We start from the raw sequence: 25,705 nt of genomic DNA on the forward strand, positions 1-25,705 counted from the left end.
TGTTTACCCCAACCGATTGTTACAGGTTGTCCCAGAATTGTGCTTGGAAAAACAGAGAGCTGGGCTCTAGAATCTCTTTTCTACAGCTTTTATCATTCCAGCATCAGGCCAGCATGCTGTTACTTGTAACTCTTTGGTTTAAAATAGTTAAAGCCTGTGTCCAGTTTTAGGAGGAAAATTAAAATAAAACAGAAACTCAAATAAAACAGAAATAAACACGGAGAAGAAACCAGAAAACAGGCAATAAAAAATGATTTGGATGTGTGTGTGTGTGTGTGTGTGTGTGTGTGTGTTTGTGTGTGTGTGTTTGTGTGTGTGTTCCTTTTCCTTTGAGGGATCTTTCAAATTGGTGTAACTGAATTTTGTTCTTTGAAAATTTAGTGGATGGAAAACAATTATTGAATGCTACAAATAGTTACTTTGTATTTTATTATATTTCCTTGAAAAACAGCAGACAGCATGGAATTTATTTGGCTGTACATGTTTATTGTTATGCCTGCATATCCTGACAGTTCAGAGTGTGAATATTTTCTCTAAATCTTGTGATGAGGAACAGAGACTTCTTTTTATTAAAAATAGATCCTTGCCTCAGACAATACAGCTCAACCACAGTTTTCCTTCCATTCAATCCTCCCAGCTCTTCTTTACCTCCCTGTACCCTAGTTCCACTCCCTCTCTTTCTCTTCAGAGAAGAACAAGCCTCCAAGAGACACCAGCCAAAGATAACAAAACAAAATACAGTAAGACAAGTCAAAAGCCCTTACACTGAAGCTGAACAAGGTAATACAACAGGAGAAAAGAGTTCCAAGAGCATGCAAAAGAATGAGAGACAAACCTGCTCCACAGTTAGGAGTCCCACAAAAACACCAAGCCAGCATCACGGGGGACCTGGGAAAGATTCTTAGAGGTCTTGTGCTTGCTACTTCAGTTTCTGTGAGACCAGGTGAGCCCTGCTTTTGATTCAGTGGATCTTGTTCTCACTGTGTCCGCCATCCCCTCTGACTCCAAGTATCTTTCTGCCTCCTATTCCTCGGGATTCCACCAGCTGCGAAGGAAGGGAACTAATAGAAACACAAAACTTAGACTTTGCCTCCACATCCATCTAAGAGTGCATCTCTGTACCTCCTTCCATCAGCTACTAGAGGAATCTTCTCTCAAGATGACTGGACAAAGCTCTGATCTATGACTATAGCAGAATATCATTAGGAATAATTTCATTGTTTTTGTTTTGTTTTGTTTTGTTTTTGTTATTGCTTTGTTTCATTGTGTTTTCTTTTTGTTTTGTTTTTGTTTTTGTTTGTTTGTTTGTTGTTTTAGAACAGTTGTTTGTTTGGTTCTACCCTAGATATCTGGGTTATCTAGTCTTAGTTCCTGGCCATCCAACTAGTATTAGACATGGGCTGCCTTTCACCACATGAGCCTCAAGTTAAATCAGTGATTGGTTAGCCTCTGAATAAATTCTGTTTCACTATTGCCCCAAAACATTTTGCAGGCAGAACAGATTATAGGTAGAATTTTTGTAGCTGGGTTGGTGTCCAGGTTTCATTTTCCATAGACTGCAGAGTACCTTTTTGCACCAAAGAGACTAGAACATAGGGGTGAAGGCTGCATGCAGGCACCAGCTGGAGTTCTCCATGTTCAATGAGCTGTGCGGATATTGGAGGAACCTCTTTTTAAAATATTTTAGTTCATTACTGTTTAGAGAAATCCTGTTCCTGGAATTGCATGCAATAAAATTACCTGTGATATTTAGCAAAACACAGGATTTACCACATACTTATTAGATTTGGAATTTTCTAAATACAAAGCTTGAGATTCTGTCTTTTCAACCATTATCCCAAAGTAGCTTTCTATGTCCTAAACAGAATACCATTGTCTATTTCTGTCTGATATAGATATTGTTTGCATAGTTTTAGTTTATTACTTTGGGGGACAATCCTGGCTTCTAGGGAGCTCTATTTCTTAGTAAATTGTTCCCAAATAGGGAGGCAAATATGACTGCTTGTATTAACTTCATGAATAGCAAAAGAATGCAAAAGCATGATTAATAGGAAGAGTCATGGCTGAGCAACAATTATAATTTGAATTTTTCTTTGATGCTTTCTCAGGAGAGTTTATGGCTCATGTTATACTTTTATAGCTATAAGTGCATCCTGTCAGCATGAGAGCAGCTGTCATATAGTGCTAGACCAATAATCCATCTGGCTCTACATGAGAGCACTCTTGCCCTGAAAACAGAATGGGAGGTACAGAAAGGACACCAGCTCACTGTTTATAGTACTAGCATTAGTCACCTAACCCTTTTCTCTAGAATCTAGTCGTGTATAAATGAGGCTGATCTTTACTAACAGAAGACAACAAGCTCATTGTTCATGCGTATAGATCTTATCATGTTTTCTCAGTCCCCATTAATAATCTTAAAGATCCTGATAAGCTTTGACTTTGCCCTCAATTTCTTTTTCCACATTAAAGGTTTATGTTTTACTACTATACTTCATATATAATTCAGAAACTTTTACATTTTTTAATACCTAAGCCTTATATTACCGTCAATCAAAAGCATGATCAAAAGTTAATAAATACTATTATTTCAAAGTCAGTTATCTATGAAGCAGTATCTTTTCTTATGAAAATTCCTGTTTATAGTAATCAAGATGCATGGACTTCCATTTGCAAATCTGTCTCTGAATCTAAAGCAACAAGAATATCAGTAGCATATTATAAGAGCATAGCATATTTTATTGGGAGTCACATTATCATTGTACCATTAATATCCTTATCAGATTTCCTCCTTAGATAAGTTTAACAGAACAGGAGAAGAAGAAACCAGTATTGGCTTCACTCTTCTTACTATAATAAAATACTTTAAGGAAAGCAATAAGAAAAAGGGTTGTTTATGGGTATTCTCTATCATTGCAGGACAATGGCAACAGCAGGCACTTAAGACGGTTGGTCACATCACACTGAGTCAAAAAACTGAGAGCCATGAATGACTGTCTCTACTTAATTTCTTTTTTCCAATTATGTAGTCTAGGAACTTAGTCAAGAAATGGTGCCACCCACACATAGCAAGTCTTCCCACCTCAATTAATGAAATCAAGATAATCTCCGACAGGCAGATTTCTGCACCCAGATTCCCATATCCCTAGTGATTGTCAAGTTGACTACACAATCATAGATCTATCCATTGTAAACTTTACATTGAAACACATCATTTTTAAGGCATAGATTTCCATCTCTTTTCTCTATAGGTTAGTGGCCATCTTCTAAAATATATTTGGTCTAACATTGAAAGCCCTTATATTTGGCAACAGTGTCAATACTTTAAAAGTCCAAAGTCTTTGGGACTCTGCTGAGTAAGGTTGAAATTTGACATTTCTCAATAGCTTCTGTGCTCAGTCTATAATGATGGACTCCCTTTTCTCAGTGGGTTTCTCTCTCCACCTGATCTGAGAATCCCAGATCTCAGATATAAGGAGCATCACATAGCCCTCAGAGAAAGATCACAGGCTAGGCCTTTCCTTATAATAAAACCTGCTCAGCAAATACCTGGGAATTCCTGGAAATACCCCACTTCATGTTAAGGTGATCTTAGTTTTCTGCAATGACCTTCAGTTGCACTTGAAGATTTTCCCCCACCCATAGGATAATTAAGTACTGTGTTCTTCTTCTGATAGGACTGTGCTACTGCATGTGAATGAGGTACTGTACCACTACATGTAAATTAAGTATCCCTAGCACCTCTACCCCATTGAATCAAATACATTAACCTTCAAAACTCCTCCCACTACCCAAGGTTTATAAATCCCTGATATCACATGAAATAAAGATGCAAGGTGCTGTGTGCTTTGTGATACCATTAGCTTTCCACCATGGTTGCCTGAGATTCTCCATTTAGGGAAAGAAGGGCTCTGCTCCTCCCTTGAGATTCACCCTGAACTCCCAAGGCTTGGCTGCTAGCCAGCCTGGCTGGCACCTGTTCAGCTACCACAGCTTGCTGCCTGCAGGGGAAGCACTCTTCAAGCCTGAAACTGCCTTCCAGCCTCCCCAGGCCTGTGTTTCAGCTGCAAGCCAACCAAGCAAGGGCTTTTGCCTGTATCCTCTATAGTGCTTAGCATGTTGGCTTAAACAAGGAGCTGTAGCATTTTTGTATCACCACAGGCTTCTGGAACTCCTGAGTTTCCACTGCCTCTAAAACTGGCAATACCATTTAAAAGAGTTTTTTGTTTTTTATTGTTTTGAGTTTGAAATATATTGTAAAACTCAATCATTGTGTAAAAAATATTTTAAATTGTAACAATAAAAATTTCAAAAACAACAAACAAAAAAATAAAAGAGCTAATTTTAACACCACTGGGTGGAAAACTCACTTTCCCTTGTGACAACAGGAACCTTACCAAGAGCATGGGTCTTTCCCTTATGCACTCTAGCTGTTCCTGAGTAACCTAGAGCTGGGGTTTCCTTTGTGGCATTCAGCACAATATAACCGGCATCTCCTGTGTCATGCCCAGCAGCAGCAGTTGGGTGAAAATCAGAGGACAGCCAAGTCCTGAGGACTACTGAGGCCCCCACAGGCCCTACTGAATAAAGAACAACCAGTCAGGCTCCCACTGAGCAGAGAAGAACAAAAGTCTCTTAACTATAAGCTCATATAAAATAAAAATCAAGTTGCATGCATTCAGCATATAGTACAGCACAAACATTTCTATTTTAAAAAATAGAAGAATTAGGGCAAAAGAATATATGATCTGACCAAAACAAAACCAAACTCAAAAGAGTAAACAAATCCTGTAGTCCTAAAGTCTCCAATGTAATGTTCTTGGCTCCAAATGGTTTAGATAGCTCCACGCCTCCAACTATTCCACCACCACACGGATGCTTTCTAAGGACAGCTCCACTATGCTGTTTGACTTACGTGGATGTCTTATGATCCTAGATTCTCAAATACCCTGGAGTTTTGATTGCAAGTGGACTCAAGACCTTTGTGTAGAGATTGGAACCCTGCCACATAATGCCTTGTCTTAGCTTCTCTCATTAAGCCTCTATGTTGTATCTTTCATACCTTAGAAACCAGTATCACAGGGATGATGTTGCCAATTTCAACTTCCAACAAGATAACAACTGTACTGAATTCTGTATGCTCGTGTTGAGGGGAAATATTTCCTGTTGTCTCAGCACTGCTCACCAGGCTTCTCTTTAATGACATAAGTCTCTTCACCAGTTAAAGGTTTTGTTCTTGTTGTTGAATACATTCTCCTTGCCTTACTTTAAGCTTCCACACATCTTTCTTCCATCAAACACAATAGTCCATTATATTTCCGTCTTCATTTGGAGTCTCAGGTTTTCAGAATATGTACAGACTGAAGTCAAATTCTTGCCCAATTATCAAATAAATAATTCGTATTCCTGTTCCTTGTAGAGTAGTTGTTTCCCTCTGAAACCTAAGCCAGGTCCTGATTGTCCACATTTCCAGTGTTCCATAAGAACGACTGCTTAAGCTCTGCTACAAAATGCTAGGGAATCACATTCTTCTATATTGCAGTCACAAAACATTTAAAAAGTACTAATAACCGCTTGGTCAGGTTGATCACAGCAATGGTACCACACTCCTTGGTATCAACCTCTATGGTAGTTTCTTGTCCAGTTGGTATGTTAAAACACTCTGACAAAAATCCTTTAATGGAAAAAGGATTTATTTCAACTCATATTTAGTTCAATGCTATATTACACTGTTGCTAGGTAAGTTACAGTGGCAAGAACTGATCATACATAACATAAGGTAGAGAACAACAGATAGCAGAGAGCTGTCTCTACTCTGTTCACTTTCTTCAATTATATAGTCCCTGATCCCAGGCATAGAATGATGTCCCCCAAAGTTAATGGGCCTTCTTACCTCAATTAGCACAATCAAATTAATTCCCACAGAATGCCCAGAGGCCCATCATCTCAGATGATTCTACACTCTCTTGAGCTGACAGTTAACTCTAACCTTGGCAAGACTGTTAGTCCACAAGAATTCTGGGACACAAAACAAACTCACCCATGCCAGTTGTTCATGAATGCTGAAAGAGTAAAATAAGAGTAGAAGATAAGAACTATGTTCCTCTGTCATTACTTTACGTACTGGTGATGCTTTCTTGACTACGTTGCATATATAGAGAATATTTTATTATGAAAGTAAAATTACTTTCATTTTCCTTCTCCCTTTTCTCTTTTTTCTTCACACAGATTCTTGCTATGTAGCCTAAGGTAGTTTAAATTTCAGTCCTTCTACTCAGCCTCCTCAGTGTTGGGAATAAAAGTTTTTGTCACATGACTGAATTCCTTTTTTTTTTTTTTTTTGATCTCTGACTTTATTTTATTTTTATTTTTTTTTTGAATTTTATTTTTTTCTTATCAGTTACATTTTGTTAACTCTGTATCCCAGCTGTGTCCCGATCCCTCATTCCCTCCCAGTTCCTCCCTCCCTCCCTCATCTCCACAGTGCCCCTTGCCAAGTCCACTGATAGGGGGGACCTCCTCCCCATTCATCTGATCCTGTTTTATCAGGTATCTTCAGGACTAGCTGCAAAGCTCTCCTCTGTGGCCTAACAGGACTGCTCCTCCCTTGGAGGGTGGGGAGGCCAAAGAGCCAGTCATTGAGTTCCTGTTAGAAATAGTCCTTGTTCCCCTCACTATGGGAAACCAATTGGTTACTGAGCTACCACAGGCTACATCTGAGCAGAGGTTCTAGGTTACATTCATACATGGTCCTTGGTTGCATGTCAGTCTCAGAAAAGACCCTGTGCCCAGATATATTTGGTCCTTGTGGAGCTCCTATCCTTTCCTCATCAGACTAACTCCCCTTCTTTCTTATGATTCCCTGTACTCTGCCAAAGGTTTGGTCATGAGTCTTTGCTTTGAAAACACTGCTAGTTAGAGTCTTTCAAATGCGCTCACTCAGTAGACTACTGTCATATGTTCAATGCTCATCCCATCTGTCTTTCTAAACGAGGATTGATCATCTTACCCCATGTCCGCTCTCTTGATTATCTTTTTTAGGTGTACAGATTTTATTATGTTTATCATATCTTATAGGTTTATATAAGTGAGTATATACCGTGTTTGTCTTTCTCCTTCTGAGATATTTCACTCAGGATGATCTTTTCTAGATCCCACCATTTGCCTGCAAATTTCATGATTTCCTCCTTTTTGATTGCTGAGTAGTATTCCATTGTGTAAAAATACCACAATTTCTGTACCCATTCCTCCGTTGATGGACATCTGGGTTGTTTCCAGGTTCTGGCTATTACAAATAAAGCTGCTATAAACATGGTTGAGCAAATATCCCTTTTGTGTACTTGAGCAAACTTTGGGTATATACCTAGCAGTGGTATAGCTGGGTATTGAGGAAGCACTATTCCTAATTGTCTTAGAAAGTGCCAGATAGATTTCCAGAATGGTTGTATCAGTTTACATTCCCACCAGCAGTGGAGGAGGGTTCCCCTTTCTCCACAACCTCTCCAGCATGTGTTGTCCCTTGAGTTTTTCATCTTGGCCATTCTGATGGGTGTAAGGTGATATCTCAGGGTTGTTTTGATTTGCATTTCCCTGATGGCTAATGAGGATGAGCATTTCTTTAAGTGTTTCTCTGCCATTCGATATTCCTCTTTTGAGAATTCTCTGTTTAGCTAAACCCAGAATCTCCAAAACAATCCTGTACAACAACAGATTATCTGGAGGTATCTCTATCCCTGATCTCAAGTTGTACTACAGAGCTATAGTAATAAAAACTGCATGATATTGGCATAAAAACAGAAAGGAGGATCAATGGAACTGCATAGAAGACCCAGAAATAAACCCACACACCTATGAATACTTGATTTTTGACAAAGAAGCCAAAACCATTCAAGGGAAAAAAGACAGCATCTTCAACAAATGGTGCTGGTCCAACTGGATGTCCACATGCAGAAAATGAAAATAGATCTATATTTATCACCCTGCACAAAACTAAAGTCCAAGTGGATCAAAGACCTCAACATAAAACCAGATACTCTAAATCTGTTAGAAGAAAAAGTGGGGAAGAGCCTAGAACTCATTGGCACAGGAGACAACTTCCTGAACAGAACACCAACAGCACAGGCTCTAAGAGCAACAATCAATAAATGGGACCTCATGAAACTGAAAAGCTTCTGTAAAGCAAAGGACACTGTCATCAAAACAAAACGCCTGCCTACAGATTGGGAAAGAATCTTCACTAACCCTTTATCTGACAGAGGACTAATATCGAGTATATACAAAGAACTAAAGAAGCTGAAAAGCAGCAAACCACATGACTGATTTCATTGTTCTTGAGCACTATTATCAAAATGTATTTATATGCATAATCAAGAGGTGTGATCATCAGGCACATACACTAAGCTTTTTGCACAATTTGTGAATTTGGCCCCCTCAGTAATCATTTTAAACAGTGGTTCATTCTATTGTTTTAGTTACTGCTTTGGATGAGACATTGTAGTTTTACTATCTCATTTTTATAATGTAATAGGAAAAGTTGGTTTGTTAGCTCAAGAGTAAATGCATAGATTATTTAGAGAAATACTGATAAAATTTCTGTACAAAGGATGTACTACCTTTGCATTTCTATCTGATTTATCCACTTTTAAATCACAGCAGGAGAATGATGCACTGAATTACCTGGTTAAATAAAAGAAAAGTTCTTGAAAATGAATGTTGCTCTAGTTACGTGTCATCTGTAATGCCATTAAGTTTTAAACAAAACAAAACAAAAAACTGGGGGAAGTTACACATTCTACAGTAAAGTATGCTCTATTTAATTCACAAAATTGTGATATTTTTTCCAATTGTCTATCTAAAAATATTATCAGTTGCTGTATTTTGTAGTATAGTCTAAATTATATTGACAAATGTTTTGAATTCTAGAAAATATTCTATGCCTGAAGCTATTGATACATGTAAATTTTCTAATGAAAAAATTTTCATAGCCATTTCTTTTGTCTTTTGGAAAGGACAATGCATTGTTCTCATGGAACTCCATCTTCCTGCAGAAGCACACATCAAGAGGAAGGCCCCTTTTAAAGCCAGAAAGGAGAATTCCTACTGTGACTATGTAACCTGGATTGGAATTGTGTGGTGCCCATGGAGTCTAAGTGACCCTGGTCAGGATTTAGGTGCATTTCAAACTGGTAGTTAAGCAGCCTTATCTTCCCCACAACAGATATCTTTGCTGTTTCTGATTAGCTGCCCTTTTTCTATGTTTTTTTTTTTTCTGTAAGTCTTAGGCCTGTTCTGTCTAACAAGAAAATGAAGCCCATCATGGAGTTGGTGAGACTTATTTAGTCCAGCTCTTTCATTCTCCCTTCCAATAGGAAACCTTTGAGATGGTTACAAGGGCTGATAATTGAGACTTTAACAGTATGAGTTGGACTGTGGAGATCTGATCTTTTAAACAATTTTTTTTTTGATAATGCCAAACATAATCATTCACAGAGCACAAATCATGAGGAGGAGAAATAGAACTAAGGGCTAATTATCTGGTATGTCAATTGACATTATGGGAATCCATTCCTTATGCCAGGGAGCCCCCTTTTGACTTAGCATATCAACCTGTTAGGTGTGACAATGGGTGACAAATTATCTTCTGAAATTTCTGCTAGCTGACATTAGCACAATTCCATCAGCAGCCCAGAAAAGCTGAAAGGGTAGTCAAAAGATAGGCAATGGGCACTTATCAGAAGCCTCTGAGTAGTGACCCAGTTGAAGAGAGAGGGAACCATCACATCAGCTGGACTGGATTACATCAGCTTTCAATGAATTTAGATCTCAGTTCTCAGTCCACAGGTGATCCCTGAATGCAATCTACCATCCAGCTGAAAATCTGCTGAGACAAACATAGGCTAGAGACAGAAGTTAAATTTTGTCTAGTAATTGGGAAGTTGAGGAATCCCATGACCAAGAGAAATAATCCCATTTTCAAGAACAGGAGGGTGTACTCATCTGGGGTCCATTTGAGCTATGACAGATCCAGGTCTTATGACTTTTTGATTTTTTGAAGCTCATATGAATTTTAGTTTTTTAAAAAGAAGTATATTAACATCACCATTTTATTGAGATCCATATTTTAGAAAAGGCAGTTAACAGGTATAAGACAGCAAAATTAGGTTTGTGCCATTAAGACCTAGTAAAACCTATAGATTTGGGTTACACATCATTGGACAGATATGTTTATAGCATAATGAGAAGCACTTGTCTATATCCAGAAGACAACCAAAGGGAAATTAAAATCCCGAGCTTTTGACTGAATAATAAGCAATCAGTGCTCAATCAGCTTATCAGAACTCTATTGATCAATGTCAAACTCTGACTTTTGAAATCTTAGAACAGTATAAGTATAACTATAGCATAGAGAGGGAGAGAAATCTGATTTTTTCGAAACACTTCTCATCTTTACTATGCCTTAAATTACTTTTTTATACTTCTACAACTTGCCTTCACATACCTTAAAACATCCTTCTGGACCCACAAACATTTTATGACTTGCATTTACCAACCTCAAAACACCTTCTCAGACCCTCAAACATTTTCTTAGAGGCTTTCATTCATAACTTTCATTTACAAACCTTGAAGTATCTTCCTAGATCCTCAAACATTATTTTAGATCCTCATAACTTAAACTTTTGTATCTTTAGATCTTACATAAACTTTACACACTTTCTATCCATTCATTCACCTCAAGACACAGGTGGTTGATTACTGGGAGCAGTCCTTTAAATGAAGGACTAGTAAAAAGTTACAGTGAAATCTGTTTACCTTTTAACATGAAGCCTGTGAGCAAGGCAAACCTGTTTGCCATTTTAAACAAGAGATCCAGTACGTAGTCGTTTTAATTAGCTAATGAATCAACTAATGAACTAAAAATGGATCTAATTGTCTGCTTTTTAGCTGCAGAGCTACCATTAGCTTAGCTTAGCTATCAATGTGATCAGAAACATGAGAAAGATCAATTGCAACCTAAATGAATGTATGTATCAATCAAAATGATAGAGATGACTAGTCAGCCCACCACCTAGACATCTATCCCTGTCTTCTGTGGTTTCATGGCATCATGGGCAGAGGCAGTCTGGCTATCAGGCACAGAAGACGAAAGGTTGTTTCTGTGGATAAAGTACATGAGAGACTGACTTCACCTTTTTTTCAGCAACATGAGACAGTAAATTCAAGTTTCCAGTTTTGTCCACAGTTAAGGCTGGGCATTGGCATTAGGTCAGTTGGGGCAGTCCTGCCCAGTGGTTAGTATACCACAATACAGAGTTGAAGTCATCTGTCACTGTGCCCAAATATTCTTGGAGATCTTGGGGAGCTACAACTAGGATTTGGAATTCTCTGTCATAATAAAACCAACATACATTAAATGCCATGCTCAGCAGATCTCTGAGAAGCTTGAGGCCAGCACATCTGAATTAAACTTTGTTTGTCTTTAGTTATCTGCTCCAAACTGCATCAGGTCAACATAAAACAGAATGTGGTACTATATAATTATGGCATATTCTGTAGATAAGTGTTTTGGGACCATATCTATTTCAAGTAGATATACATAGGCAAACTTTGTAGTTACCCATTCTAGGCTTAGCCTTGAAAATGTAAACAAGAGACCAGGTAAAGCTCAATCTTGTAACTAACTGCATCAGTTATTAGAATAACTTTAAATAAATTTCTTAACTAAATCAAAGCAAAACTTTAAATCAAATACAGTTCATAGAGGGACTGGTAAATTTTGCAGATCCCACCACATTGCATTAAGGCTGAACAGCAAAAACTTAAAGGACACTTGGCACTAAAGGAAGTTGTACTTGGCACTAAACAGGGAATTGAATGCAGTTGGCATCCCTCAACAAAGATGGCAGTGGACCATGATTCTTCCACACCCAAGATGGGGGCCAGTCATGTGACTGCCCTTAGTTGAGATGGCTGTGAAACCATGGCTCCACTCTTCTTATCCTCAAACCAACATGTTGTTACAAGCTGTGGCAGGCAATTTAAAACATAGCCATTAGATGTCACTGCTGGTGCTGCTGCCTCCCACTGTATAGCACTGTGGAGCATAAACAGTTCTCTATAACCAAGTTCTAGCACTATAAATAAGTAAATATCTCTAAAATTAATATATTCCAACTTAAAGTATCTTTAAAATCACCAACTTCCGTAGTCACCAATACAGTTGCTTGTTAATCTGAATTAGTTTTTATAACTTTAAATTTTTATCATCATATATACATGTTTTAAGAATATAACCTTGACCTTTTATATAAAGAAACCCTTACCAATTTTAAAGTGAGACTTGTTGTTTTCTTAGTCTAAAAGGAGATAGGATGATAAACAGAATTCATTATGACTAAGACATTCTGTAATTACTTCCCTACACCATGTGGTAATTTCAAGATGGTGGATTCACAGCACATGGCAGGCTGCAGACCATGTGGTCGACATGGCTGCTTTTTAAAAACACCTACGTTTCTACAGATGTGACAAACACATATGCACACATATATATGTTCTAAATAAGAGTTTGAAATTAAACTTTAAACACCATATCCAATAAAAATAATCTATAACCAAGACACACAGAGCATAAGCATTTAAGACCAGACAAAAATAATCATGTAGTGGGCATACATACATTTAAAACAGACAAAATTTTCCTTACTTCCTCCTGCTGTAATTTCAAGCACTTTGTTATCTGTTGAATCCGGGTGGGATGGGGGCTTGCCAGCAGTGTTCGAGTGGCGGCAGAGGTGCCAAGCCTGGGGACCTGCACTCTGTATCCAACCCATCCCTCCGTGCCGTTGCTGCAAACACCAGAGAGTCCCTCCTCTCCCCGAAGAGAAGTGGGAGCTGCCACTGTGGAAGTTCACAGCAGCTATCCCTCCTGGAGGCCAGGCTTACCGATGGAGGAGTACAAGCGGAGCTCCTTGCAGACGTCCAGCACAAGGTCTCTTCCCTCCCATGGCCAGGCTCAAAGATCGAGTGCACAAGCATCGTAGCCTCTTGCCCTTCCCCAGGGGTCTTTGCACCCTCTCTGCAACCCATAGGCAAGCCTGGGGTGCCCTCAGCCTGGAGTCAAGTGGACGCAGCTCCTAGCAAAGAGTACACCACATGGACTCGCCTTTCTTGCAGTGCTGCAGACCCCTGGGCATGAGGCAGAAGGTTGTAACAGGGCGAGCTCTTGGCTGCCTGGCATGGCAGGGCTGGGTCAGCCGGGGGCTGACCTAAGCTCCTCAGTAGCCATTGCCCTCTGGGCTGGTGTCATGGTTTCTTCCCGCTCACCGGCCTAGCCACCTATGGCCCCTATTGCTGCAGCCTACCGTCCCAGAAGGCATTTTCCCTCCCATGGCTAGAGGCTCCCCGGCACTGAGTGTGTGGAGGATGGCATAAGCTGCCATCAGCCAGGCACCTGCCATTTGTGCTCAAGCCGGATGGGCAGGGTCACCGTAACCGGGTGCTCTGTTGGCCTAAAACTAAACACTCAAGTTTTACCCATGGTTAAATCAATTCAAGAAGACCCACCATAGAACAATGACAAGCACAAGCACATTCACGAACAGACACAGACAGATATTTCCAGGGAAAACATAAACAAAACTTGGTCGACCAGATAATTAAAGCAGTCCTGCTTGCTGGATCCAGAACCAACAGAGCTTTCATAATCTCCCTGAGAGGAACACCAATTGAGAACTTTCGAATGCTCCTAAAGAGGAATACAAACCAATTGAGAGCTTCTAAACTCTCCCCAAAACCCAAACCAGTGAGAATACCAAGTTCTCCTAAAGAGGTAGGAAGAACGTCCTCCACCACATAGGGTCAGAGGATTTCCACCGTGTCTGCTAATCCCAGTTACAACTCTCTTTGCAGAAGGAATCCAAAAACAAGGTAGTCACCAGAAACAAGAATGCAGACATGAAGAAACACAAAACATAAAACATTTTCTTTGATGGGTCACCACTCCTAACTTACCATTTTGCAGGGAAGTCAAACATTCCCCTGACCTATTACTTGAGCAAGGGGCTTCATCATCTTCCTGGCCAATGAACCAGGTGTTGGGGTCTGGAATACATTGAAAGAACCACCCCAGACTCGAGTAGTATGCAAGCAACAAATGGCATTTTTTGCAACAAAGGGCATTTATTCTATGGAAGTCCAGCATGCTGGGACTATAACTTTCACAACATGGCGGCAGACCCCAGGTGAGTTGAAAATCGTTTTTAAAGCCAAAAAGGAGAATTCCTACTGTGGCTAAGTAACCTGGATTGAGATTGGCTGGTCTTCATGGAGGCTCTGTGACTCTGGTCAGGACCTAGGTGCTTTTCAAACCAGTAGTTAAGGAACTTTAACTAAACACAATAGTCAGTAGCCTATATTGTTGTGGGAGCCACTTTAACTACCCTGACCAAACAGGTCAACTTTTCTCTTGCCTGGTACGAAGGATTTTGTTACTCTCTGGTTCTTGTGGTAAGTACTGTCAGCCCAAGAAGTATAACTTCCTCTAAGCTCTATGTGTAGACACACATTTGAATTCATTGACAATATCAATAGACATGCTAACATGGAAGGAAAAATAAATCTCAAAGGATCCCTGACTTAGACAAAGAACTACAGGTAAGTAATGACTACTAAGAAAGAAAGAATTATCCTCTCAAAACGATGAGCCCCTAAGATTATTCAATGCAAAGCGTCCAACTTAAAGCCACACACACACAAATAACAAAAACAGATCTAGCAGGTTGTATTTGTGTGTGCATGTATGCCTGCATGAATGTATGCGTACATGCGTGCCTGTGTGTGTGTGTGTGTTAGTATAACAAGAGTAATCAAAGAAAAGGAGGCTGTCAACTTGAGAGTGATAGAGCATGGGGCAGGTTGTAGGGAGAGGACATGAGAGGGACTAGAGAATAAGAAAAAGATTTCTCAATGCCAAAAGAGTGTGTGGAAGAAGAAAGTTTTAGTTCTTTTGTAAAAACTGAAGCTTAGGAAAAGACTGAAAAGCTGAGCAAATTATTTACAGTAGACCCGAAGCCATTCTAAATTCGATGATTTTATGTTTGCTGAAAGAAACATGAAGAAGAGAAGACCCACATAATATGAAGAATGACACTCATGACCTACTGGCAAAGAGCTGTACTTTGCCTCAAAAAAAAAAAAAAATCATAGGAAGCTTTCTCCTGGATAATTCTTCTCAATCAGTCCAACTATTTTATTTTAAGACTTGGAAATTGGCAATATGGGATTTTGATAGATGAGATTCAATCAAGCACTAACAATACTGAGCTAAGAGGGGAAAGTTTTCAACAAAATATATCAGTGAGTACATTTGTGATCATACATTTATCTAAGATTATACTTTCCATACGCCACAATCCTTGCAATGCTATGAAGTAGAAGTTCCACATGCTTGGTAAGTCTTATCAAGGTGTATGTGGGATAAGTAGATTTCTTGGAATATTTCTTATTCAAAAAGATGCTGAAGCATGGAGAGGTCAAGTTTCTTATCAAAGGCCCTTTAAACTGTCAGCTCTAGAACCAAGACTGAGGCTTGTATCAGTCTCTACTACAATTCTAAAAATAATCAGTGCCTGAAAAACCAAGTTTTTGTTTTGTTTTGTTTTTCTTCTAAACATGCCTTTATAGTCAGTGATAGAACAGTTCTTTCCTTTGAAAGAGCATGTTTCTCTACAGCATTTTCTCTAAAATTGCCAGTCTTACAAACAGCATCAGATATCATTTAGCCACAAACATTCTATTTAGGCTCCACTGTGCATATTTTATGAAGTTGTCCCCATGTTTCCTTCAACCCTAAAATCTGTAGAAAGGGTGAATTTAAAAAGTGTTGCCAAGAGAATGCTTAAATTGAGAAGTTGTTAAAAATATCTGATTCCCAGATAGAGGAGAAGTCCATCCTGAATGAAGCAGCTGAAGCTAGAGCAAATTTTAGCAGTTCTGAAAATCTCAGGTATGAGAAAGGTATGCTCAGCTTGACTATATACAATCTCTAGGTTTTCTTCAAGCATCTAGTTTCTTATGAAAATGCCTGTTTGTCTGCTCCTGTGTAATTAATTTTGATTTTGAGCTTGATAAATTTAAAAATCAGCTAGCAAAATTTAAATTTTTAAAATTTAAAATCATAATTCTTCTAGGTGTGTCTTTGGAAGAGTTTTTCAGAAAAATTTAACTGAGAATACCCACTTCAAAGGTATGTGCTACTGTACAGTGGGTCCTGTCCTAATTATAAATGGAAAGGGGAGAAAATGAGGTGAACAACACAAATCATCTCTCTCTTCCTTATCATGGATACAATATGACCCATTTTCACTCTCCCACTTCTTCTCTACAATATACTGTAACCCTTTAAACTGTGAGCCAATATAAACCGTCTTTTCCTTATGTTGCTAACCCTTAACTTGGTGTGGTACAGAACTTGAATACAAGTGAAGTACAATTGTTACTAGGTATTATAATTGTTACTAGGTATCACTGGGTTTGCCTAGATGCAAGCAGCCTAAATGTAAATGGCAAAAGTTAAAATGTGAAAATAATTCTAGAGATTATTTTAGACTCTCTAAGGAAACTCTTTTCCAAAAAATAGAAAATCTTGGATAATGCATTCTACATTTAGATGCAGAGGGGTAGGCCTATAATTTATATAAACATTTTATATATAAGTGTACTGTAATGTAGTATATGTATATATAACAAGCCTATAAGCATATAAATATGTAATTTCATATTTTAGAACCAATACTTACATCAGCCACTTTTATACCCATGGCTTATTGTAAATCAACATTTTTGGATAGAGTTCTCCTATAAAAGGATATTTGTCATAAGTCTTTGATCATACAGAATTCTTCCAAACAAGTTGTAGAGGTAACAAAAATTGGACTTTCAAAAAATTATGGGAAAGATTGACAATACTATCTGTCAACAAAACTGGGATATTGTTACTTTTTGTGGACAGTAGGAAACAGCAAAGAGAGAAGCCTGCATTTCCCTCAAGTAATAACAACAACAAAATATTATGATGCAAATGGTTCATCATGATAGCAGTGTTATAATAAGGAATTTGGTTAGCTACCTTTCCTTAAAATTTTTGTTTACATTAGAGCTGTATGACATTTTAATATTAGGAAGCAATTTTATCATCAAATTAGTATGTGCACAAATCACAATATTATTCAGATTATTCACAAGATTAAAATACTTAAGTCAGAACATGGAAAATGTTAAGATAATGAATTTTGGGTCCTATGAAATGTTTCCCTTCTCTAGCTTTTACCCTATTTACTCAGGAAGTGGAAAAAAAACTGGCTGTCTCTCCTGCAACCTGTGAAAGGTGAACTGATTGTTAATAATAGACAAGTCTCTCACATCTTAAACTGGTAAAATTTAACAGCTTCACTTGTACCAACTTCAGAATCCAAGGGAAATATCATTCCACAATGAGATGTTTTGCCTGCATTTCTCACATTGATGCTGGATTTAAAAATGTGTCCTAAGTTTGCTAAGAATTTTGAGACATGAAGCTGAATCATGACTGTAGAAATAAAGTTCTCAAATTCTTTTTTTCCCTGATTTTTAAATTTAAAAAATTCAGAGAAATGATTCACATATATTCCTTTATTTATGAGCATTATTTTGAATTATTAAAAAGAGAAGAAATACCACAGTGGCTCTTTTGTTCAATTTTTATTTAAAAAATTATAATTTTTTATTGTTTGATACAACAATAAATAATTCAGGATGAGTTTTAGCTGTGAAATATTCCTGAGGTCTTTCTTATGGATATCACTAAGAGATATGAGTAAAAGGAAGTTCTTGTTTCAGGACAAAGATATATGGACGCTCGCTGGAGTAGTCCAAAGTTTATGAAGATTCACTTTAAGTTACAAGTAGTATTACAGATTTTGCACCTTAGTTCTTCATTTCACTATCTTTCTGGCCCTGCCTTAAACTGAGAGGATAACATGATGGTTGTTTTGAGAGCAACCATCACTTTTATCCTTGGATAATGAAAAGCAAAATGAAACACAGAGAAGCCGGTAATCTTGTATTAAAAGATCATTTGGGCATCCAGTTCAGAACATGAACTGTGTGCTTCAATGCCCATACATGTCCCTTGTATGTATGGGGTGGAGGGCTCAGAGAGGACACTGAATCTGACAGTAGCCTATCTGGGTGACTAAGAATTTGCTCCTGAATGCACTGTGAGAATCCATGCCTCAAGACTTTCCTACAATCCCTCACCTCTCCTCTTCTTTATGACTGTATGACACATTTAGCTTCATTTTTTTTTTTATAAAGTAGGTGGCATTTTCCTGGAATTGTCAAGGTGACTCTATGTTGATGGCAGAAGGTTATGAAAATGGAGAGTCTTTGCATATTCATTCTAAGTCCAACATCTTAAAAAAACCTGATACATTATACAATTTATAAGATATAACCTAGAACTTCTGCTCAGATGTGGCTGGTGGTAGCTCAGTAACCAAGTAGTTTCCCAAAGTAAGGGGAACAAGGACTATTTCTAACAGAATCTCAAGGGCAGGATCTTTGACCTCCCCCACCCCAGGGGAGGAGCAGTCCTGTTAGGCCACAGAGGACTTTGCAGTCAGTCCTGAAGATACCTCATAAAACAGGGCCAGATGGAAGGAGAGGAGGTCCTCCCCTATCAGTGGACTTGGAAAGGGGCAAGGAGGAGACTAGGGAGGGAGTGTGGGGTTGGGGAGGAAATGAGGGAGCGGGATACAGCTGGGACACAGAGTTAACAAAATGTAACTTATAAGAAAAATAATTAAAAAAAATAATTCATCATCCTGCAATATTCAAACATAATATCCAAATAAAAGAAGACTCTTTAAATAGCCAGGCATGATGGCGCACACCGTCAATCCCAGCACTTTGGAAGGCAGAGGCAGGCAGAGTTCTGTGAATTCGATGTCAGCCTGGTCTTCAAAGTGAGTCCAGGACATAGAAACCCTGTCTTGGAAAAAAAAAAAAGTCTCTTTAAGGCAAATGTGTTTAATAAACACAATGATCTTTTCACAAAGAGATATAATTTTAATTGTCATTTCTACACATTTTATCAGTAGTAAATACAAAAATTGCTTACACTCCTAAGAAGGGATGAATTAATATTGCATAAGATTATTATTTAAAAGTAAAATCCTCTTCAGCAGCAATGATTCAAAAAAGAAAAAAAAAAATTAAAAGAAAGGAAAAGACCTCAACTGCCTATCTAGTAAAACGACCCTAAACTCCTAAGTTATTCCAAGCTCAAAACTGTGACTAGCTCTTAAAAAAATTGACAGGAGACAAGACATAAGGAAGGAAGTTAAACATATTTTCCCCAAAAATATATCCACCCAATTATAGCCTCTGAAAGACAGGCATTTCCACTACTTCTCCAGCAATTGACATTCTATGTCAGGCTGCAGCTTCCTGCTTCAATGGGATACAATTCCCTGCAGTTAGAAATGAGTGCTGTGCCAAAAATAACTGCTGGATCTGCCTCCTGGAACACATCAGGGCTTTCCTGCTCAGCACAGCACTCAAGAAACTCCTGACACAACCTTTTTCCCAGGGTGAGGTCTTCACCTACAGATTACCCACTCATCACTTTCCTTATCATGCATTTTTAAAATGCACTTACACATTAATTTATCCCTTCCCATCATGTAGGTATGCATGTGAGAGTGCGTTCATGTGTACATGCGTGCATGCATGTGTGTGCACCGTGAAGGTCAGAAGACAACATTCATTAGTCAGTTTCTCTTCTTTTACCATAAGAGCTCCATGGATCAAGCTTAGATATTCATCATGGGGGCTTGACCTACTGAATCTTCTTGCTGATTCTCCTTTCCATGGGACTGGGTCGCTGAATATCAGACTGCCCTAGTCCAAGGAGCTTGAGGAAACTGTCAGGGAAACTCCAGCTAACCATCACCTATGGAGGAGTTCCGGATCTGTCTTGGATCCTGGCTACAATTTGTCTTTGGCCAAGAAATAGTCCATGGGAAGCATAGATTTGAGGCAAATGAATGCTGGATTTTAGAGCTCTGTGCTGGAGTTCTGACTAATTAAAATGACTTTCTTTTTTTTAAGATACATTCTCATGGCTGTATACTCTCTAACAGAAGGCATGAGCATCTCACTTGTTCTACGGCCTCACCACCACTTTATATTGGAAGTGTTTTTAATTTTATCCAGTCATGGAGTGGTGAATCTCATTGTACTTTTAATTTGTGTTTTCTAGGCAGTAAAGACTTGGGTTATATATTCAATCGTCTATTAGCTATGCTTCTGTCTTATCTTGTGAAGTAACTGATACACTATTTGGTCCATGTTTGATTTGTTTTATTTTTATATTTTCTATATTTGATTTGACATGCCATAACCCTCTTTATTTTCTTATTAGTGAAATTTTGTGTGACAAAAGTGAAGCACACAGGGGTTAACTACATGAATAAAATTTAGCTAACAATAGAAAACGCATGATTCAAAAATATCCAGTCTAACTCCATGTCCTGTGTATCCACTCCGTGAGCAATATCAGGTAGCTTGAGTTAGAACTCTGATGGTAATTTATGATAGATTACTTTTAATTATCTTCAGAGAGTTGTGTAGAACTATTGTGTAAGGTAATTGATGAGGCTCCAAAGAATTAAGTAAAAGGGCTGAGAAGTAGCTTAGTCAGTAAAGTGATGGCAACATGGACTTAGGCTCTGAATTTGGATTCCCTGAATCCACATACAAAGTGGGTGTGGCAATGCATACATGTAATCGAGTACTGCAGAGGTAGGAAGAAGAAGAGCTGAAGCCACTCAAGCCAAAGAAGTGTGATCCAGACTGAATGAAAGTCTCTCTCTCAAAAAGAAGGTGGGGAGCGACTGCAGCCATAGAAGTTTGACTTTTGGTCTGCACATGCACATGTGCACACGTTCCTGAACACACATATGCATGCACAGGCACACACAAGAACATATACAGCTAAAGAATTGGTGTACGAATATTAACATATGTATATGTTTAAACACTGTATTTTAATGATGTAATCACTGTGTTTATGAATTTCCACTAAAAGTCACAGAATATTTGTTTTGACCAATATTGGTTTTTAACTTTATGAAATCTGGAATTAACAAAACACAATGTCCTAGGCACTCCTGTGAGTGATTGTCTTGTTATCAGATAATTTGAATCAGGAAGACACACCTTAAATATGGGCAGCACCTTCTAGGGGCAGCACAGATGAAAGAACATGGAAGAGGGAAGCTCTGTTTTGATTGTTTGCCCTCACAGGTTCATCTCTCTTGCTGCCGCATCCCTTCACTCATACCAGAACCAGCTTCTTTGTGATCCTAGCACAGAATGAGCCCAGCTTTCAGGAACACTCCAAGCCTTCTTGCTAGGTTGGGTGTGCTGAGACATTTACCTCAAAGACTGAACAACTACAGAGTTTCCAGCCTCTCTAGTGTGAAAAAGTCATTACTGGTTGATGTGTCTCACAATTTGCAAGCCAATCTAATAAATCGCATATATTCTGTTCCTGTAGAGACCCTGCCGAATACATGTATTTTATAGAATTAGGAAACTAAAGTATAAGATAAAACTTATACTTGAAACTAAAATGTCACATGATGATCATTTAATAATGGTAGGGGCACCATAATGAACAATGTTTTTAAGCATTTCTGAAGAATTGGTATTGAGTATACAAGATATATAACACATGTAGGAATATGAAGATGGATTAACCATATCTTGATACCATAGAAAATATTATTTTATGATCAGAAGCTCTATCATATATATAAATTAGTTGGCCCTCATAATTGGAAACAACCAATAATCTCTTTCAAAACTATGACTCCTTCTGACAATGTGAAAAAGCAAATCATTTAACAACAAAAGTAATTTCTGTCTTCTGAGAATATATCAATTGCTTGACAAGAAAGAAGTGGTGAGAAGGTTTCAATGAGTACTCAGAATGAACTTAGTTTTCCTGGGTTTAAATGTGCATTGTAGTCATAAGGTACATATACTATTGATGTCTAATTTCTTAACAACACATGTAAAAAAGAACATAATAATCATTTGTATATAAACCTATTGGTTGCTGTTGGTATTTTAACTTCATTTTTTTCTAACAATTATGCATTTAAATTTATAGCTGTAAACATATACCTGTACATATGTATACACATACTGTATTAAAAAAATCATCCTGAGTGAGATATCCCAGGAGCTGAAAAAGACACACAGTATATATTCACTTTTAAGGGGGTACTACACCTATAAGATAGGATAAACATACTAAAATCTATACACCTAAAGAAGATAAACAAGAAAGAGAACCTGGGGTAAGATGATCAATCCACACCTAGAAAGACAAAGGGGATGGACATTGGAAGTAGGAGAAAACAAGTAACAGGACAGTAGCCTACCACAGAAGGCACCTGAAAGACTCTACCTAGCAGTGTGTCAAAGCAGATGCTGAGACCCATAACCAAGCCTTCGGCAGAATGTAGGGAATCATATGAAGGAAGGAGGAGTTAGTATGACCTAGAGAGGACAGGAGCCCCACAAAGTCCAAATATATCTGGGCACAGGGGTCTTCTCTGAGACTGATTTTCCAATCAAGGACCATGCATGCATATAGTCTATAACACCTGCTCAGACATAGCCCATGGTAGCTCAGTATCCAAGTGGGTTTCCTAATAAGGGGGACAGGAATTATTTCTGACATGAACTCAATGTCAGAAATAACTCATTGAGCTTCTCCTTCCCTCTGAGGGACGAGCAGCCTTGCTAGGCCACAGATAAGGACATTGCAACCTTCCTGAAGATACCTGATAAGACAGGGCCAGATGGAAGGAGAGGAGGACACCCCCTCTCAGTGGACTCGGAAGGGGGCAGGGAGGAGATGAGGGATGGAGGGGAGGATTGTGAGAGAAAGAAGGAGAGGGCTACAGCTGGGATACAAGTGAATGTATGAAAATATTTAAAAATAAAAAATATTAAAATAAAATAAAATGAAAATTTAAAAATATATTTAAATCAGAAAAAAAAGAAATTACAAACAATTACAAAAATATAAACAATTATAAACAATGGACTGCAGCTCCAGTTCAGGGAATCCAAGGTCATTCAAACTTCTAAAATTAATAAATTAAAAAATATTTCAAAAAAGAAATAAAATTAGTATCTAATATATATCTTAGGCGTTTTTAATATTATCTCATGAACATTAACTTCAAACATAAGGATTTACAGTAAGTATGTGGTAACGTGTTATGTAGCTCCAATCTAATATTTGCAGTATACTTCAGCTATTTTCTATTGAAGTCCCACAAATGCTCAGAAATTTAAACTCCTACACACTCACAACAGCATAAAGTGCCTTCTAAATATAAACGATTTACAGAGTGTTCATATTTCCTTAATACTATAACAATAATACCTAAATTTTAAAAAAGAAGTCTTAAACTGTGGACCAGAACACAATTTATTAACCTGTGATGCCACATGAGGACTAATTATAATTCAGAAATACATATTTTTATGGTACCAAGATTCTCAATATGCTGTCTCTGGTTTCCTAGGGTCCATGAAATAGTAATGATAGGCTTGGCACTAGTTTCAGTATTTCAAAAGCCTGAATTTAAATCATATATTTATATGCAACAAAGCAAACTGCCAAAGTGGCAGAAATAGCACAATGTGCGAGTTGCGCGGTATGCTAACAGCAAGCTCCCCACTGTCTGAAAGTCCAGAGGTGTGATTGGTTGATGCACCATTATGACCACCTTAAAAAGGAAGCTGCATTAACTATCAGCTTCATAAATTTAATGTTTGGCAGACAAAATCTTTTGAAATATGGAGATAAACAAATTTTTCTTTTCTTTTCTTTTAACAAAAAGTATCACGGGTGATTAAAAGGATAGGAAAACCTACTTCAGACTACACTTATTTTTATTTATATTAAGTTATTTGTACTTAAGAACTATTATTTATGAGGTAAATACTGATATTAGAGTGGCTTCCAGATGAGAAAAAATGTTGAAAATTATTAGGTATTTCCAGTTACGAATTACAGCTTGATGTCAGAGTTGACCAAATACAGCATAGTTACCTTGAATGTACTTGACAATATCAGTGTTATTTGGGTTTTTATGATAATGACTTCATGAAGGTGGTGTTATATATTCTGTAATAATAATAAAAACTATATAGAATTATGAAGCTTCCAACTAGTATAATGTGGAGCTCTAAGATTCCTCTGATGAAATTTTCCATGTGTAGATGCCATCTGAATTTCTCATAGTACCACACAGTAGTTTCCTTCATAGCAGAGAAGAGAACAAGACAAACACTCCAAAGTGGAAAAAAGGCATGAGGCCTCAACCCTACACAAAGAACTACAGTTAACTAAGAAACACTGAGAGTGGGAAAAAAATTTTTTTTCAGGGAAGAGCACACCAATTGCTTATCCCACAGCATACAGCCAGTCCTAAAAGCATACATACAAGTACCATTACACAGACTGACCTGGCCTCACATACATTTGAGACTATAAATGTCTATATGTATGCACATATTCTTGTAACAACAATTAATGAAAAAGAGGCCATGAATTTGAAAGAGAGAAATAAAGGATATATGACAGGGTTTGGAGTGAGGAATGGGAAGGGAGAAATGATGTTATTATACCATAATTTCAAAAATAAAATTATAGAAAAAAGAATACTTGGCATCATCTGAGTCATTTTATTTCTAGTAAATGTAAAAATATTGTTTTTCAAATGAGAATTTCATGCTTCCATAATATTAGAGATATTGTGGAAACTATAATATGTAAGCAATGGTACAAGTGTTCACATTTGTGTGTGTTTGTGTGTGTGTGTATGTGTGTTTGTGTGTGTGTTTGTGCATGTATGATGAGCTGGGAACCCAGAAGGGAAGACACTTAAAAGTCACCACCTACACAATATTTAAAATAGATATTGAATAATTTTGCCTTTTTAGTGGATTTTGGATGTCTGTCACTTACGATTTGAGAATTTGTCTTTCTAGTATTTTGCCTTCAAAAAATGAATAGAGTTACTAAAGCAGGTATGTATTTTTCACAACAAAAATAAAGGAAAATGTCATCTAAGGTAATTGTTTCAGTTGTTAGGGACTTTTGATTTCTAGTCATTGTTTTTGATCTGTGTACTATCAGAAAATACCAGTAGCTTCCAATTATTTGTTATTGCCCATAATGATCAAAATCTTCTCCTTGAACCAAAATACTACAGCTTTGGAAATGGATTGTTACTAACAGTGTGGGATGAAACTCAGTCTGCCATTCTTGATTCTCAATGACTGGTTAAATATATATTCTAGTTGTTTTTCTTGCCCTTCTCTTCTTTGTTTTTTACTTTGTTTCCCTTTATAAAACTCTGAAGCTCTGTTTTTTTTTTTATTATTCTTTGAGGAAAATTGTTGATATAGTACAGTTTACCTATTATATGTATACACCATATAAAAATTAAGGTTTCATTTCGTATTCAAATTTTCTTTGTGTGTATGATTAGTACAATTATTGTTTCAGTTATAGTAATAACTATAATTGTACTACATATTATGAAGACAACCAATAATTCTACATATTTCTGAT

This window comes from Psammomys obesus, unplaced genomic scaffold (genome assembly GCF_907164565.1).
Source record: "Psammomys obesus unplaced genomic scaffold, mPsaObe1.curated_primary_1811, whole genome shotgun sequence".
Lineage (NCBI taxonomy): Eukaryota > Metazoa > Chordata > Mammalia > Rodentia > Muridae > Psammomys > Psammomys obesus.